The 16,182-nt window shown below is 26.4% G+C and overlaps 1 protein-coding gene, 3 long non-coding RNA genes and 1 pseudogene across 5 annotated transcripts in view; 2 read left to right on the top strand and 3 right to left on the bottom strand.

Annotated features, from left to right (window-relative positions):
- The window catches only part of LOC126301315 (NADH-ubiquinone oxidoreductase chain 5-like), a 371,580-nt gene that overhangs the window by 138,827 nt on the left and 216,571 nt on the right, over positions 1-16,182 (bottom strand). The gene's annotated exons all lie outside the window — the stretch shown is intronic.
- The window catches only part of LOC126301331 (uncharacterized), a 176,334-nt gene that overhangs the window by 17,349 nt on the left and 142,803 nt on the right, over positions 1-16,182 (bottom strand). The window lies entirely within an intron of this gene.
- Positions 1-16,182, bottom strand: part of LOC126301310 (NADH-ubiquinone oxidoreductase chain 5-like) — a 78,888-nt pseudogene that overhangs the window by 7,997 nt on the left and 54,709 nt on the right.
- LOC126301317 (uncharacterized) overlaps positions 1-16,182 on the top strand; it is a 135,936-nt gene that overhangs the window by 88,273 nt on the left and 31,481 nt on the right. The gene's annotated exons all lie outside the window — the stretch shown is intronic.
- The window catches only part of LOC126301323 (uncharacterized), a 31,334-nt gene continuing 19,139 nt past the window's right edge, over positions 3,988-16,182 (top strand). The window contains exon 1 of the long non-coding RNA XR_007553037.1: positions 3,988-4,582. This is a non-coding gene — a long non-coding RNA (uncharacterized LOC126301323). The remainder of the gene's footprint in view (positions 4,583-16,182) is intronic.

Below are 16,182 nucleotides of genomic sequence, written 5' to 3'. Positions count from 1 at the left end.
GGGTAGGTTCCTCTGAATGGAATGGGATACCGCCAAATTCTTTGGGTTTAAAGACCTTAACTAATAGTACCCTGGTAAATATAATTAACATTTAAAATAATAGGGTATCTAATCCTACTTTATTATTTAAATTTCACAGATTTATAAAAAGGGCCACAAATAAATTTTAACATTTCACCTTACAAATTTATATTTCAACCCTAATAATATAAACAACTGTTTTAACCAATAATATTCACTTGTATCAATCGTATAACCGCGGCTGCTGGAACGAATTATGCCAATACTAAATCAATTGCTAAATCCAAAATCACTTGATAATTAAATCAAATTACTGCAAAAAGAACATTTAGTCTAACAAAACTTACATATAATACATAGAAAAAGTGAATAAACAAGCAAGAATAAAACTTTTAAAAATAAAAAATAAGAAAATTTTAAATCTATTAATTCAGGAAAAAATAAAAGATTCAAATATTTAAAGAAAAAAAAAGAAAAAAACCACAAACATTACCAAAAAAAAAAGAAACGCCCCTATGTATGACCACAACAACTTCTCTATTATATATAATTAAAGATTAATACAGTTATAATAGTTGTTATATTGTTTTCTATTAATGATTGTATTACAATTCATTTTGGTAAGAATCCAAGGAATGGTGGTAGTCCACCTAAAGATAATAAAGATAAGAATATTATGATTTTAATTTCGGTTTTTATATTTCTGGCTGAATAAATTTGATTTATGAAAAATAAATTTATTTGCTTAAATAATAAAACTATAATTAATCTTAATAGTGAGTAAATAATGAAGTATAGTTCTCAGATGTTTTCTCTGACTGTTTATGATCTAATTATTCAACCTAGATGTCTGATTGATGAATATGCTAAAAGTTGTCGTAAGGATGTTTGATTTAAACCTCCTATTGCCCCAATAATAATTCTTAAGATAATAATTGTTCAAATAAAAGTTCTTAATTGAATACAATAAGATAAGACCATTATTGGGGCGATTTTTTGTCATGTTATTAATGTTAAACAATTATTTCATCTTGATGCTCCTATAACTTCTGGAAATCAGAAATGGAAAGGTGCGGCTCCAATCTTTAATAATAGTCTAGATCTAATTATTATTGATGGGATAAATTCTGTTTCCCATCCCATGGGATATTTTATTTGAATCAGCAAAATTGAAAATAATAATATTGTCGATGCTATTGCTTGGACAATAAAATATTTAATTGATGATTCATTTATTATTATATTTTTATTTCTTGTTAGGAGCGGAATAAATGAAAGTAAGATGATCTCAAGTCCTATTCAAACCCCAAATCAGGAATTTGATGAAATGGACAGGATCGTTCCTATCATTAATGTTGATAGGAAGAGAAGTTTTGTAGAGTTGTTGGTCATTAAAAAGGAGAGGATTGATACCTCTATAAATGGGGTATGAACCCATTAGCTTGTTTAGCTTACCTTTTTACATTAAGGTGTATGATGCACGTTAGTTTTTGATACTAAAGGAGGTAGTTTAATTCTATCTTATGTAATTTTAATGAAGGTAATTTTATTTACTTTATTTAGCCTATAAAGGTAACCCTTTAATCAGGCACTTCATTTATTTAATATATAAATCGAAAGTTTTTTTTTTGAAATTCTTTTATGTATTATTTTGTTTAATTAGGATTAATTTATCCTGCTCATTTTATTTTTTTTATATATATATATAATAAATAATTTATATTAATATATTACATTTAATTGAAATTAAAGTATTATAAGTTCATCTTACCATTATCAATTGATTATTTTAATGCAATTATTTACCTAGGATTATAGCTACTTATGTTTTTAGCTTAAAATAGGTATTTATGATATAATATATATAATAATATGTAATTTAATATTTAATATTATTATAATTGGATATAATAAATAAAATTATTAATTTAAATATAAAATATTATAATTAATATAAATAATTATAATATTATTATAATAAGATGAGATAAGTCGTAACATAGTAGATGTACTGGAAAGTGTATCTAGGAAGAGTTTCAAGATATAACTTATTAGTAAAGTGTTTCATTTACACTGACAAATTTTTCTGTGCAAATCAGGATATCTTCATTATTTATTTTATTATATTTATTTTTTGTTTATTTAATTATTTAATATAAATAATTTTATTGTATTTTTGTCTTAGTATATTTTATAGAATTGATTTTTTAAATTATAGTTTATTGGTGTAATGTAAGTGTTTTATGAAATATTATTTTAAATTTTTTTAAGTAGATTTTATTTATTGTACCTTTTGTATCAGGGTTTATCAAAATTTTAGTATTTATATTACTTGTCTCGATTTGGGTTGATTTATAAATAATTTATAGTTAATGTATCATAATTATTATTGAATTATTTATAGAAATGAGATGTTAATCGTTTCCCAAGATATCTAGTTTCTTAAGAAAAAATTTAATTTTTTAAAGTTATTTGTTTTTATTTAATTTTTTAAGTAAAAATATTAACTTATTTATTCTTTAAGGGATAAGCTTTGAAGTTAATAACCTATAATTTATTTTATAGAAATATAATAGTAAGCTTTAAACCAGCTATCTTTAAGATTACGCTTTAGTTCATTATTTTTTATTTTGATTTTATAAATATTTTAGGTTTTTTATTAAGATTATTAATTTAATTTTAAAATTTTTGTAATAATGATAGAATTAGTATATTTATTTGTATGAAATTTTTACCTTGTGAACTTATTATAAGGAACTAGGCAAAATTGATTTCCGCCTGTTTATCAAAAACATGTCCTCTTGTTTATATTTTGAGGTGTGGCCTGCTTTAATTATATATAATAGAGAAGTTGTTGTGGTCATACATAGGGGCGTTCCTTTTTTTTTGTTAATGTTTGTGGTTTTTTTCTTTTTTTTCTTTAAATATTTGAATCTTTTATTTTTTCCTGAATTAATAGATTTAAAATTTTCTTATTTTTTATTTTTAAAAGTTTTATTCTTGCTTGTTTATTCACTTTTTCTTTGTATTATATGTAAGTTTTGTTAGACTAAATGTTCTTTTTGCAGTAATTTGATTTAATTATCAAGTGATTTTGGATTTAGCAATTGATTTAGTATCGGCATAATTCGTGCCAGCAGCCGCGGTTATACGATTGATACAAGTGAATATTATTGGTTAAAACAGTTGTTTATATTATTAGGGTTGAAATATAAATTTGTAAGGTGAAATGTTAAAATTTATTTGTGGCCCTTTTTATGAATCTGTGAAATTTAAATAATAAACTAGGATTAGATACCCTATTATTTTAAATGTTAATTATATTTACCAGGGTACTATTAGTTAAGGTCTTTAAACCCAAAGAATTTGGCGGTATCTCATTCCATTCAGAGGAACCTACCCCATGATTGATAATACACGATTTACTCTACTTAATTTATTTGTTTGTATATCTCCGTTATCAGAGAATCTTTTTAGAGTTATAATTCTCAAGATTTATAATTATAAAATATTTCAGGTCAAGGTGCAGCTTATAGTTAAGAGGAGGTGGGTTACAATAGATTTTTGTTTATAACGGATTTGATAGTGAAATACTGTTAATGAAGGTGGATTTGATAGTAATTTAATTTATTTAATTTAACTGATATTGGCTCTGAGATGTGTACACATCGCCCGTCGCTCTCATTATTGATTATTCTATTTTATTTTAAAGTAGCTTCAATTTAGATGAGATAAGTCGTAACATAGTAGATGTACTGGAAAGTGTATCTAGGAAGAGTTTCAAGATATAACTTATTAGTAAAGTGTTTCATTTACACTGACAAATTTTTCTGTGCAAATCAGGATATCTTCATTATTTATTTTATTATATTTATTTTTTGTTTATTTAATTATTTAATATAAATAATTTTATTGTATTTTTGTCTTAGTATATTTTATAGAATTGATTTTTTAAATTATAGTTTATTGGTGTAATGTAAGTGTTTTATGAAATATTATTTTAAATTTTTTTAAGTAGATTTTATTTATTGTACCTTTTGTATCAGGGTTTATCAAAATTTTAGTATTTATATTACTTGTCTCGATTTGGGTTGATTTATAAATAATTTATAGTTAATGTATCATAATTATTATTGAATTATTTATAGAAATGAGATGTTAATCGTTTCCCAAGATATCTAGTTTCTTAAGAAAAAATTTAATTTTTTAAAGTTATTTGTTTTTATTTAATTTTTTAAGTAAAAATATTAACTTATTTATTCTTTAAGGGATAAGCTTTGAAGTTAATAACCTATAATTTATTTTATAGAAATATAATAGTAAGCTTTAAACCAGCTATCTTTAAGATTACGCTTTAGTTCATTATTTTTTATTTTGATTTTATAAATATTTTAGGTTTTTTATTAAGATTATTAATTTAATTTTAAAATTTTTGTAATAATGATAGAATTAGTATATTTATTTGTATGAAATTTTTACCTTGTGAACTTATTATAAGGAACTAGGCAAAATTGATTTCCGCCTGTTTATCAAAAACATGTCCTCTTGTTTATATTTTGAGGTGTGGCCTGCTCACTGAGCGTATTTTTAAAGAGCCGCGGTATTTTGACCGTGCAAAGGTAGCATAATCATTAGTCTCTTAATTAGTGGCTGGAATGAATGGCTTGACGAGAAATCAACTGTCTCTTAATAAATTTTTGAATTTAACTTTTGAGTCAAAAGGCTTAAATTCTTCTTTAGGACAAGAAGACCCTATAGAGCTTGACATTTTACTTTTATATAGTTTTTTGTTTGTCTTTCTATATTTAATGATGATGTTTTGTTGGGGTGACATGAAGAATAGATAAACTCTTCATTATTATATCATTTATTTATGTTTGTTATTTTGATCCATAATTTAAGATCATAAGATTAAGTTACCTTAGGGATAACAGCGTAATTGTTTTTGAGAGCTCATATCGACAAAGCAGATTGCGACCTCGATGTTGGATTAAGAAAAATTTTGGGTGCTGGAGCCCAATGATTAGGTCTGTTCGACCTTTAAATTCTTACATGATCTGAGTTCAGACCGGCGTGAGCCAGGTCGGTTTCTGTCCTAAGATTGTTAATCCATATTAGTACGAAAGGACTATATGGTTAAAATATTTTTTGTTATATTGATTAATATTAATTTATTTACTATTTTGACAGATTAATATGTTGAATTTAGAATTCATTTATGTAGATTTTTTCTACAAATAGTATTGATACTTTATGATTTATTTATATTTATTTTGAATTTTCTTTTATTGGTTATTTGTGTTTTAATTAGTGTTGCCTTTTTAACTTTATTAGAGCGTAAGGTTTTAGGTTATATTCAGATTCGAAAGGGTCCAAATAAGGTAGGTTTTGTTGGAATTCCTCAGCCATTTAGAGATGCTATTAAGTTAATTTGTAAGGAGCAGCCAATTCCTATTATATCTAATTACCTACTTTATTATTTTTCCCCTGTTTTTAATTTAATGATTTCTTTAGCTGTTTGAGTAATTTTTCCTTATTTAACTTATATGTGTTCTTTTTCTTATGGATTTTTATTTTTTTTTATGTTGTACTAGATTAGGTGTTTATACTGTTATAATTGCTGGTTGATCTTCTAATTCAAATTATTCATTATTAGGTTCTCTTCGTTCTGTTGCTCAAACAATTTCTTATGAAGTTAGTTTAGCTTTAATTTTATTGTCTTTAATTATTTTAATTGGTAGTTTTAATATGTTTGATTTTATAAACTATCAGCTTTATTGTTGATTTATTATTATTTCTTTTCCTTTAGCTTTAGCTTGTTTTGCTTCTTGCTTAGCTGAAACTAATCGTACTCCTTTTGATTTTGCTGAAGGGGAATCTGAGTTAGTTTCAGGATTTAATATTGAGTATGGTGCGGGTGGTTTTACTTTAATTTTTTTAGCTGAATATACTAGAATTGTCTTCATAAGAATGTTATTGGCTTTAATTTTTTTGGGCGGCGATTTTTATTCTTTTATATTTTTTATTAAGCTTGCTATTATATCTTTTGGTTTTATTTGGGTTCGTGGAACATTACCATGGTTCCGTTATGATAAATTAATGTACTTAGCTTGAAAATGTTTTTTACCTTTATCTTTGAATTTTTTTATTTTCTTTGTTGGTTTAAAGATTTTATTTATCTCATTTGTTTAGTGAAATCTTGTGAGAAAAGTTAATAGAAGAGTTAAACTTCTAATTTTATGTTTTCAAAACATATGCTTTTCCTAAGCTAATTAACTTTATTCCTTAATTAATTTATCTCATGCATTTGCGACATGGACATTAATTAAGAAATATGTGAAGTAAATAATTGTTAAGATTTGACCTGTTATAATATAAGGTTCTTCAACAGGTCGTTTACCAATTCACGTTAGTAAGCATACAACAACTACTATAATTCAGAATAAAATTTGATTAATAGGGTAAAATTGAATGCCTCGGAATGGTGTTTTATTATAAAATGGTAAAATTATTAAGATTCTAATTGATAAAAATAATGCAATAACACCTCCTAACTTATTAGGGATAGATCGTAGAATTGCATATGCAAATAGGAAATATCATTCTGGTTGAATGTGAACTGGTGTTACTAATGGGTTGGCAGGTACAAAGTTATCTGGATCTCCTAATAGGTAAGGATTAATTAAACATAGTATAATTAATAATGATGTTATTATTACAAATGTAATAGAATCCTTAAAGGTAAAGTATGGATGGAATGGAATTTTTTCAATATCTCCATTTAGTCCAAGAGGATTATTAGATCCTGTTTGGTGAAGAAAAAATAAATGAATTGCTGCTATAGCAGCAATAATAAATGGTAATACAAAATGGAATGTGAAGAATCGATTTAATGTTGCATTATCAACAGCGAATCCTCCTCATACTCATTGGACTAAATCTGTTCCTAAGTATGGGATTGCTGATAATAAATTAGTAATTACTGTTGCACCTCAAAAAGATATTTGGCCTCAGGGTAAGACATATCCTATAAATGCAGTTGCTATAACTAAAAATAAAATCACTGTACCAATTATTCAGGTATGTATATATATATATATAAGATCCATAGTAAATTCCCCGTCCTACATGTAAGTAAATACAAATAAAAAATATAGATGCTCCATTTGCGTGTAAGGTTCGGATAATTCAACCATTATTTACGTCTCGGCAGATGTGTACTACACTACTGAATGCTATTTCAATATTTGATGTATAATGTATAGCTAAAAATAGTCCAGTTACGATTTGAATTACCAAACATAACCCTAATAGGGATCCAAAATTTCATCAAAATGAAATATTTGTTGGGGCAGGTAAGTCAATTAAAGAGTTATTAATAATTTTAATTAAAGGATGTCTTAATCGTAAGGGTTTATTCATTAGTAATTATCTTATTTTACGAATAGGTCCCTGATTAATATTGGTGATTTTAACAACTGCTAGTAGTGCTAAAAATAAATAAATTATTATTATTATTGTAATAATGAATGTTGGTCTATTATATAATTTTTCTAAAGATATTGTTATTTCTTGATAATTGATTGAATTATCAATATTTATAGTTTCGGTGTTTTTGAAAAAGTCTATAAATATAGATATATCTAGAATAATTAATATTAATATGATAAATACTCACATTATTAATGTAATAATTATAGTGATTGATTTAGGCTGAAATATTTCGTTTGATGCAATTCTTGTAATGTAAATAAATAATACTAGTATACCACCAAGAAATGTTAAAAATAAAATATATGATAATCAATATCTTTCTATTATTGTTCCTGTTATTAATCCAACTAGGAAGGATTGAAGGATAATAAAAAGCATTATTGATATTGGGTGTCTTAATTTAATAAAATTAATATTTATTACATTTGATAATGATATAATTATTATTTTGATCATTTCAGGGGTTAGTTTATTTAAAATACCGGTTTTGGGGACCGATGATGGAAGCTTTTCCACCTCTGAAGTTTTAAAAGTGGGGGCTGGACTTATTTCCGGTTTACAAGACTGGCGTTTTTTTTAAACTATTAAAACTAATGTTTGTATTCTCTATTTTTACTTCTTTATTGATTTATTTTGCTGGTGTTTATGTTTTTTCTTCTAAACGTAAACATTTATTAATGGTTCTTTTGAGATTAGAATATATTGTTCTTTCTTTATTTATGTTAGTTATTGTTTTTCTTATTGAGTTTGATTATGATTATTTTTTTCCTGTTATTTTTTTAGTTTTTTCTGTTTGTGAGGGTGCTTTAGGTCTTTCTATTTTAGTTTCAATAATTCGTTCTCATGGTAATGATTTTTTTAATTCTTTTGGTTTATCTTTATGTTAAAGTATTTATTTATAACTATTTTTTTGATCCCTCTTTGTTTATTAAATAATTGTTGATGGTTGGTTCATTCTTTAATGTTTCTGTCGGGTTTTGTTTTTATAGTTTGTGTTTATTAATATGCTGATTTGAATATAATTAGATATTATTTTGGTATTGATTATTTTTCTTTTAGTTTAATTTTACTTAGTTTTTGGATTTGTTCTTTAATAATCACTGCTAGAGGTTCAGTTTATTTAAGTTCATATCATTCTAATTTTTTTGTTTTTATGGTTTTGATTTTAATAATTATGCTTTATTGTTCATTTGCTAGATTAAGTCTTCTTTCTTTTTATATTTTTTTGAGGATAGATTAGTTCCTACTTTACTTTTAATTTTGGTTTGGGGTTATCAACCTGAGCGTTTGCAGGCTGGTGTTTATTTAATTTTTTATACTTTGGTTGCTAGATTACCTTTATTATTAGTTTTATTTAAGGTTTATGATTTTTCTAATACTTTATATTTTCCTTTATTGGTTGATTTTGGTTCTTATTATTTTATGTTTTATGTATTTATAATTTTGGCTTTTTTAGTTAAGATACCTATGTTTTTGGTTCATTTATGACTTCCTAAGGCTCATGTAGAGGCCCCTATTTCAGGTAGAATAATTCTTGCTGGTGTTTTATTAAAGTTAGGTGGTTATGGTATTTTTCGTGTTATAAAGGTTATTTCTTATTTGGGTTTAAAGTTTAATTATTTTTGATTGTCTTTAGGTTTATCTGGGGGTGTTATTGTAAGATTTATTTGTTTTCGTCAGGTTGATTTAAAGTCTTAATTGCATATTCTTCTGTTGCTCATATAAGAATGGTTATTGGTGGATTGATGACTATGAATTGATGAGGTTGTGTAGGTTCTCTTTCTCTAATGGTTGGTCATGGTTTATGTTCTTCTGGTTTATTTTGTTTATCTAATATTATTTATGAACGTTTAGGTAGACGAAGATTATTAATTAACAAGGGTATAATTAATTTGATGCCAGGAATGGCTTTATGATGATTTCTTTTAAGATCATCAAATATGGCTGCTCCTCCTTCTTTAAATTTGGTAGGTGAAATTAGATTATTAATTAGAATTATATCTTGATCTTCTTTTAGATTCTTTGCTTTGATTTTTTTATCTTTTTTTAGAGCTGTTTATACTTTGTATATATATTCTTATTCTCAGCATGGGAATTATTATTCTGGTGTTTATACTTGTTCTCTTGGTTATTTTCGTGAATATCATCTTTTACTTTTACATTGATTGCCTTTAAATATTCTCTGTTTAAAGGGTGAATATTTCTTTGTTTAGTTTGCTTAAGTATTTTAATTAAAAATATTGTTTTGTGGAATCAATGATATGAAGTTTTTCATCTTAGGCCGTGAATTTATTTTCTATTTGTTCTTTGAGTTTTTTTTCTTTGTTTATTTCGAGAACTATAATTTTTATTTTAGGTATTTATTATTTAATAATCGATTATAGAGTTTTTGTTGAGTGAGAGCTTTTCAATTTAAATGGTTCTATAGTTGTTATAACTTTAATTTTGGATTGAATATCTCTTATTTTTATATCTTTTGTTATATATATTTCTTCTTTGGTTATTTATTATAGAGAGGATTATATATCTGGTGAAAAGAATATAAATCGTTTTATTATTATTGTTTTAATATTTATTCTTTCTATAGGTTTTTTAATTATTAGTCCTAATTTAATTAGAATTTTATTAGGTTGAGATGGTTTAGGTTTAGTTTCTTATTGTTTAGTTATTTATTATCAAAATGTAAAATCTTATAGTGCTGGTATATTAACTGCACTTTCTAATCGTATTGGTGATGTTGCTATTTTAATTTCTATTGCATGAATGTTAAATTTTGGTGGTTGAAATTATATTTATTATTATGATTTTATTTCTAATTCTTTTGAAATAAAGCTCATTACTATATTAATTGTTTTAGCAGCTATAACTAAGAGAGCTCAGATTCCTTTCTCTTCATGACTTCCTGCTGCTATAGCAGCTCCTACTCCTGTTTCTGCTTTAGTTCATTCTTCTACTCTTGTTACTGCTGGTGTTTATTTATTAATTCGTTTTAGACCAATATTGGATACTTATAATTGTGGTTGATTTTTACTTTTAATTGGTTGTATAACTATATTTATGGCTGGATTGGGCGCTAATTTTGAGTTTGATTTAAAGAAGATTATTGCTCTTTCTACTTTAAGACAACTTGGTTTAATAATAAGAATTTTGGCTATAGGTTATCCAAAGCTTGCATTTTTTCATTTATTGGCTCATGCTTTATTTAAGGCATTATTATTTATATGTGCAGGTTCAATAATTCATAATTTGAAGGATTCTCAGGATATTCGTTTTATAGGATCAATTGTTAATTTCATACCTTTAACTTCAGTTTGTTTTAATGTTTCTAGTTTATCTTTGTGTGGAATACCTTTTTTAGCGGGATTTTATTCAAAGGATTTAATTCTTGAGATGGTTTGTTTAAGATGAATTAATTGTTTAATTTTTTTTCTTTATTTTTTTTCTACTGGTTTAACTGCTTCTTATTCTTTTCGTTTGTTTTATTATTCAATATCTGGTGATAATAATTTTTATTCTAGATTTTCTTTTGATGATAAGGGTTATTATATTTCATTTGGAATAATTGGTCTATTGTTTGTTGCTGTTTTTGGTGGTAGTCTTTTATCTTGATTAATTTTTCCTATTCCTCATGTGATTGCTTTACCTTATTATTTAAAGTTTTTAACTATTACAGTTGTTATTTTAGGTGCTTATTTAGGTTATCTTATTTCTAATTTTGATTTTTCTCATAATTTATTTTCTTTAAGTATACTTTCTTTTGTTAGATTTGCTGGTTCTATATGATTTATACCTTTTCTTTCAACTAAGTTTATTAGATATATTCCTTTAAAAATAGGTTATTATTCATCTAAGTCATTTGATTATGGTTGAGGTGAATTACTTGGTGGTCAAGGTTTATATAGATTATTTATTTATTTAATTGGTTATATTCAAGGTTGATATGATTCTAATTTCAAGATTTATCTTTTAACTTTTATTTTTTGAATATTTATTTTGGTAATATTGTTTTTCGTTTACTTAAATAGCTTATAATTAGAGCGTGACACTGAAGATGTTAAGGAAGTATTTTTACTTTTAAGTATTTATAAATATAGATATATTATTTTTACAGTGAAAATGTAATGTTTTATTTAAACTATATAAATTTTAGAAATGTTAACGGAGTTTAACCGCTAATATAAAAAGTTAGCAGCTTTCATATTGGCTTTACATTTCCTTAATTGGAACTATTATAGTTCAATTATATTATTAACAGTAATACGCCTCTTTTTGGCTTCAATTAATAAGAATAAGGGTAGTACATACCAATCTTCCAGGTCGAAACTGACTGCAATATTTCGCTTCTTATTCTATTTAAGGTTGATTGATAATATCAATACTTTTTGAATGCAACCCAAATGTTATATTTAACTACAACCCTTTTTTTCTGCTCATTGTAATGCTCCTTGGTTTCATTCATGGTATAGTCCTCCTAATAGAACTAGAATAAAAAATATTGTTGATACTGTTCAGATTATAGTGTCTTAAGTTTTAAAAATAATTACAATTGGTAGAATTAGTGCAATTTCTACATCAAAAATTAAAAAGATTACTGCGATTAGGAAGAATCATATTGAGAATGGTATTCGTGCTGATCTTTTTGGATCAAACCCACATTCAAATGGTGATCTTTTTTCTCGATCATTAATTAATTTTTTTGATAGTGTTGTTGCCAGGATTATAACAATTATTGGAATAATAAATCTAATGAAAACTCTTGTTGATAGAATTAGAATTGTTTTTCTTGATTTATATCAAGCTTTCTGATTGGAAGTCAAATGTACTATTTATACTAGAAAAACAATTATCTACCTCATCAATAAATAGAGATATATAAGAATAATCATACTACGTCTACGAAGTGTCAGTATCATGCTGCTGCTTCAAATCCAAAGTGATGTCTTGGTGAAAATTGATTTATTGAGTGTCGAAGTAGACATGTTGATAAAAAGATTGTTCCAATAATTACGTGTAAACCATGGAATCCTGTTGCAACAAAGAATGTTGATCCATAAACTGCATCTGCAATGGTAAAAGGTGCTTCTCAATATTCATATGCTTGAAGTATTGTAAAGTATAGTCCTAATAACACTGTGAAGTATAATCCTTGTAGTGCTTGAGTATGATTAGATTCCATTAAACTATGATGTGCTCATGTTACTGTTACTCCTGATGCTAAAAGAATAGCTGTATTAAGTAATGGAATTTGTATAGGGTTAAAGGGTTGAATTCCTATTGGAGGTCATAGTATTTCTAGTTCAATTGTTGGTGCTAATCTTCTTCTAAAGAATGCTCAAAAAAAAGAAACGAAAAATAATACCTCTGATGCAATAAATAAAATTATTCCTCATCGTAATCCAATTGATACAAATCCTGTATGTAATCCTTGATATGTTCCTTCTCGTACTACATCTCGTCATCATTGAATTATAGTTAGTAGGGTAATTCCAAATCCAATTATGAATAAGTTAATATTAAATAGGTGGAATCATTTTGCTAGTCCTGATACTAGGACTATTGCTCCAATTGCTCCTGTTAATGGTCAAGGTCTATAGTCTACTAAGTGGAATGGGTGGTTTGAGTGAGTTGTTAACATAGGTTTAATATACTTCTCTAGAATATAGAGTTCTTAGAATTGAGAAAACATAGGCTTGAATTATTGCTACTGCTGATTCTAGAATTAATAGAAGTATTTGTCCAATAATTAGTAATGAGATTAAGTTTATTGCTATAGATGGTCCTGTGTTTCCTAATAAGGTTAATAATAAGTGTCCTGCAATTATATTTGCTGCCAACCGTACTGCTAATGTACCTGGTCGAATAACATTACTAATTGTTTCAATTACTACTATAAATGATATTAATGCAGGCGGTGTACCTTGTGGTACAAGGTGTGTAAATATATGATTAGTATGGTTAATTCATCCAAATAATATAAATCTTAGCCATATAGGTAGGGCAATTGCAAATGTTAATGCTAAATGTCTTGTTCTAGTAAAAATATAAGGGAATAATCCTATGAAATTGTTAAATAATATTATAATAAAAATTGAGATGAAAATGAATGTTGTTCCATTAAATGATTTTGGTCCAAGAAGTGTTTTAAATTCATTATGTAAGGTTAAATTTAGTTTATTTCAGATAATGTTAACTCGTGATGGTGTAAGTCAAAATAGTGATGGGATTAATAATAGTCCTAGAAATGTTCTAGTTCAATTTAATGATAAATTAAAGATGTTAGTTGATGGGTCAAATGTTGAGAATAGATTTGTTATCATTTTCAATTTAAGTTTTTTATTTCAATTGTTCCTTTTTCTGCTCTTTTAATAAGGTTAGGTTTAAATGAGAAGAAGTTTATTTGATTAAACAAGATTAATGTAGCTGAAAATATAATGAATAGTGAGAATCATATAAGAGGGATATTTGAGGGATTTGGATATAATTTCCCCATCAGAAGTAGTCGTTAATTTACTATTATTTGGTTTAAGAGACCATACTTACTTTCAGTCATCTGATGAATTTCAAGGTGTACTAATTTTTTTAGTTACTTTAGATTGACACTCTAATGTTATTTATTTTAACTAACTCCTTAAATTATCTTAGATAATCACTTAATAAATAAATTTACTGAAGTTCTTTCAATTACAATTGGTATAAATCTGTGGTTTGCTCCACAGATTTCTGAGCATTGTCCAAAGAATAATCCAGGTCGATTTATTGTGAATGTTCCTTGATTTAACCGACCTGGCGTTGCATCAATTTTAACCCCTAATGCAGGAACTGCTCATGAGTGTAGAACATCAGATGCTCTTGTTAATACTCGTACTTCTGTATTTATTGGTAGGATTGTTCCGTTATCTACATCTAGTAGTCGGAATCCATCATTTTCTAGGTCTTGTTCTGGTGTTATATAAGTGTCAAATTCTACGTCTATGAAGTCTGAATATTCATATCTTCAATATCATTGTCGTCCAATGGTTTTAATTGTAATTATTGCATCTACTGAATCATCAAGTAAATATAATAGTCGTAATGATGGAAGGGCAATAAAAATTAATGTAATTGCTGGTAAAGCTGTTCAGATTGTATCAATTAAATGTCCATGAAGTATATTACGGTTAGTATAGGCAATAAATAATATATAACTTAGGGCATAACCTACAATTACTGTAATTAATAATAATACGACCATAGTATGATCATGAAAGAATGATAATTGCTCCATTAATGGTGAAGCTCCATCTTGAAGAGATAAATTTGATCATGTTGCCAGTAATAAATATTTTCTAATAAAAGGTCAAACCTTTATTTGTAGAGCTTAAATCTACTGCACTAATCTGCCATATTAGAATCTAGAGATTAATGGTAATTCTGAGTAACTATGTTCTGCAGGAGGGTTACTTTGTAGTCATTCTGTTGATCTTCTTATGTTAGCTCTAAATATAATTGCTCGGTTTGTAATCATTCTTTCTCATATAATTACAATGAATATAATGATTCCTACAATAGAAATTGTAGACCCAATTCTTGATACTACGTTTCATGATGTATATGCGTCTGGGTAGTCAGAGTATCATCGAGGTATTCCTGCTAATCCTAGGAAGTGTTGAGGAAAGAATGTTAAATTTACTCCAATGAATATAATTGTAAATTGGATTTCTAATCATGTATTATTTATAGTTAATCCTGTAAATAGTGGATATCATTGAATGACACCTCCTATAATTGCAAATACTGCTCCTATAGATAATACATAATGAAAGTGGGCTACTACATAATATGTATCATGTAATACAATATCAAGTGATGAATTTGCTAATACTAATCCTGTTAATCCACCAATTGTAAATAGGAAAATAAATCCTAGAGCTCATAATAATGGTGGATTGAACTTGAATTTAGTTCCATATAATGTAGCTAATCATCTAAATACCTTAATTCCTGTAGGTACAGCAATAATTATTGTTGCTGATGTAAAATATGCTCGTGTGTCAACATCCATTCCTACTGTAAATATATGATGTGCTCATACAATAAATCCTATTAGTCCAATTGATAGTATAGCATAAATTATACCTAATGTTCCAAATGATTCAATTTTTCCTCTTTCTTGACATACAATATGTGAAATAATTCCGAACCCCGGTAGAATTAAAATATAAACTTCTGGGTGTCCAAAGAATCAAAATAGATGTTGATATAGAATTGGGTCACCCCCTCCTGCAGGGTCAAAGAATGATGTATTTAAATTTCGATCTGTTAATAATATAGTAATAGCTCCTGCTAAAACTGGAAGTGAAAGAAGGAGAAGTAATGCTGTAATAGCTACAGATCATACAAATAAAGGTGTTTGATCTAAAGTTATACTTTCTGATCGTATACTAATTGCTGTTGTAATGAAATTCACTGCACCAAGAATAGATGATACACCTGCTAAGTGCAGTGAAAAAATAGCTAGATCTACAGATGCACCCCCGTGTGCAATAGCTCCTGCTAGAGGAGGGTAAACTGTTCATCCTGTACCAGCACCATTATCTACTATAGAAGATGCCCCAATAATAATTCTTAAGATAATAATTGTTCAAATAAAAGTTCTTAATTGAATACAATAAGATAAGGCCATTATTG

Source organism: Schistocerca gregaria, unplaced genomic scaffold, assembly GCF_023897955.1.
Source record: "Schistocerca gregaria isolate iqSchGreg1 unplaced genomic scaffold, iqSchGreg1.2 ptg000066l, whole genome shotgun sequence".
In the NCBI taxonomy this organism is placed as follows: domain Eukaryota; kingdom Metazoa; phylum Arthropoda; class Insecta; order Orthoptera; family Acrididae; genus Schistocerca; species Schistocerca gregaria.
The sequence above is the reverse complement of the archived record's forward strand: the minus strand, read 5'-3'. Positions and strand labels throughout refer to the sequence as shown.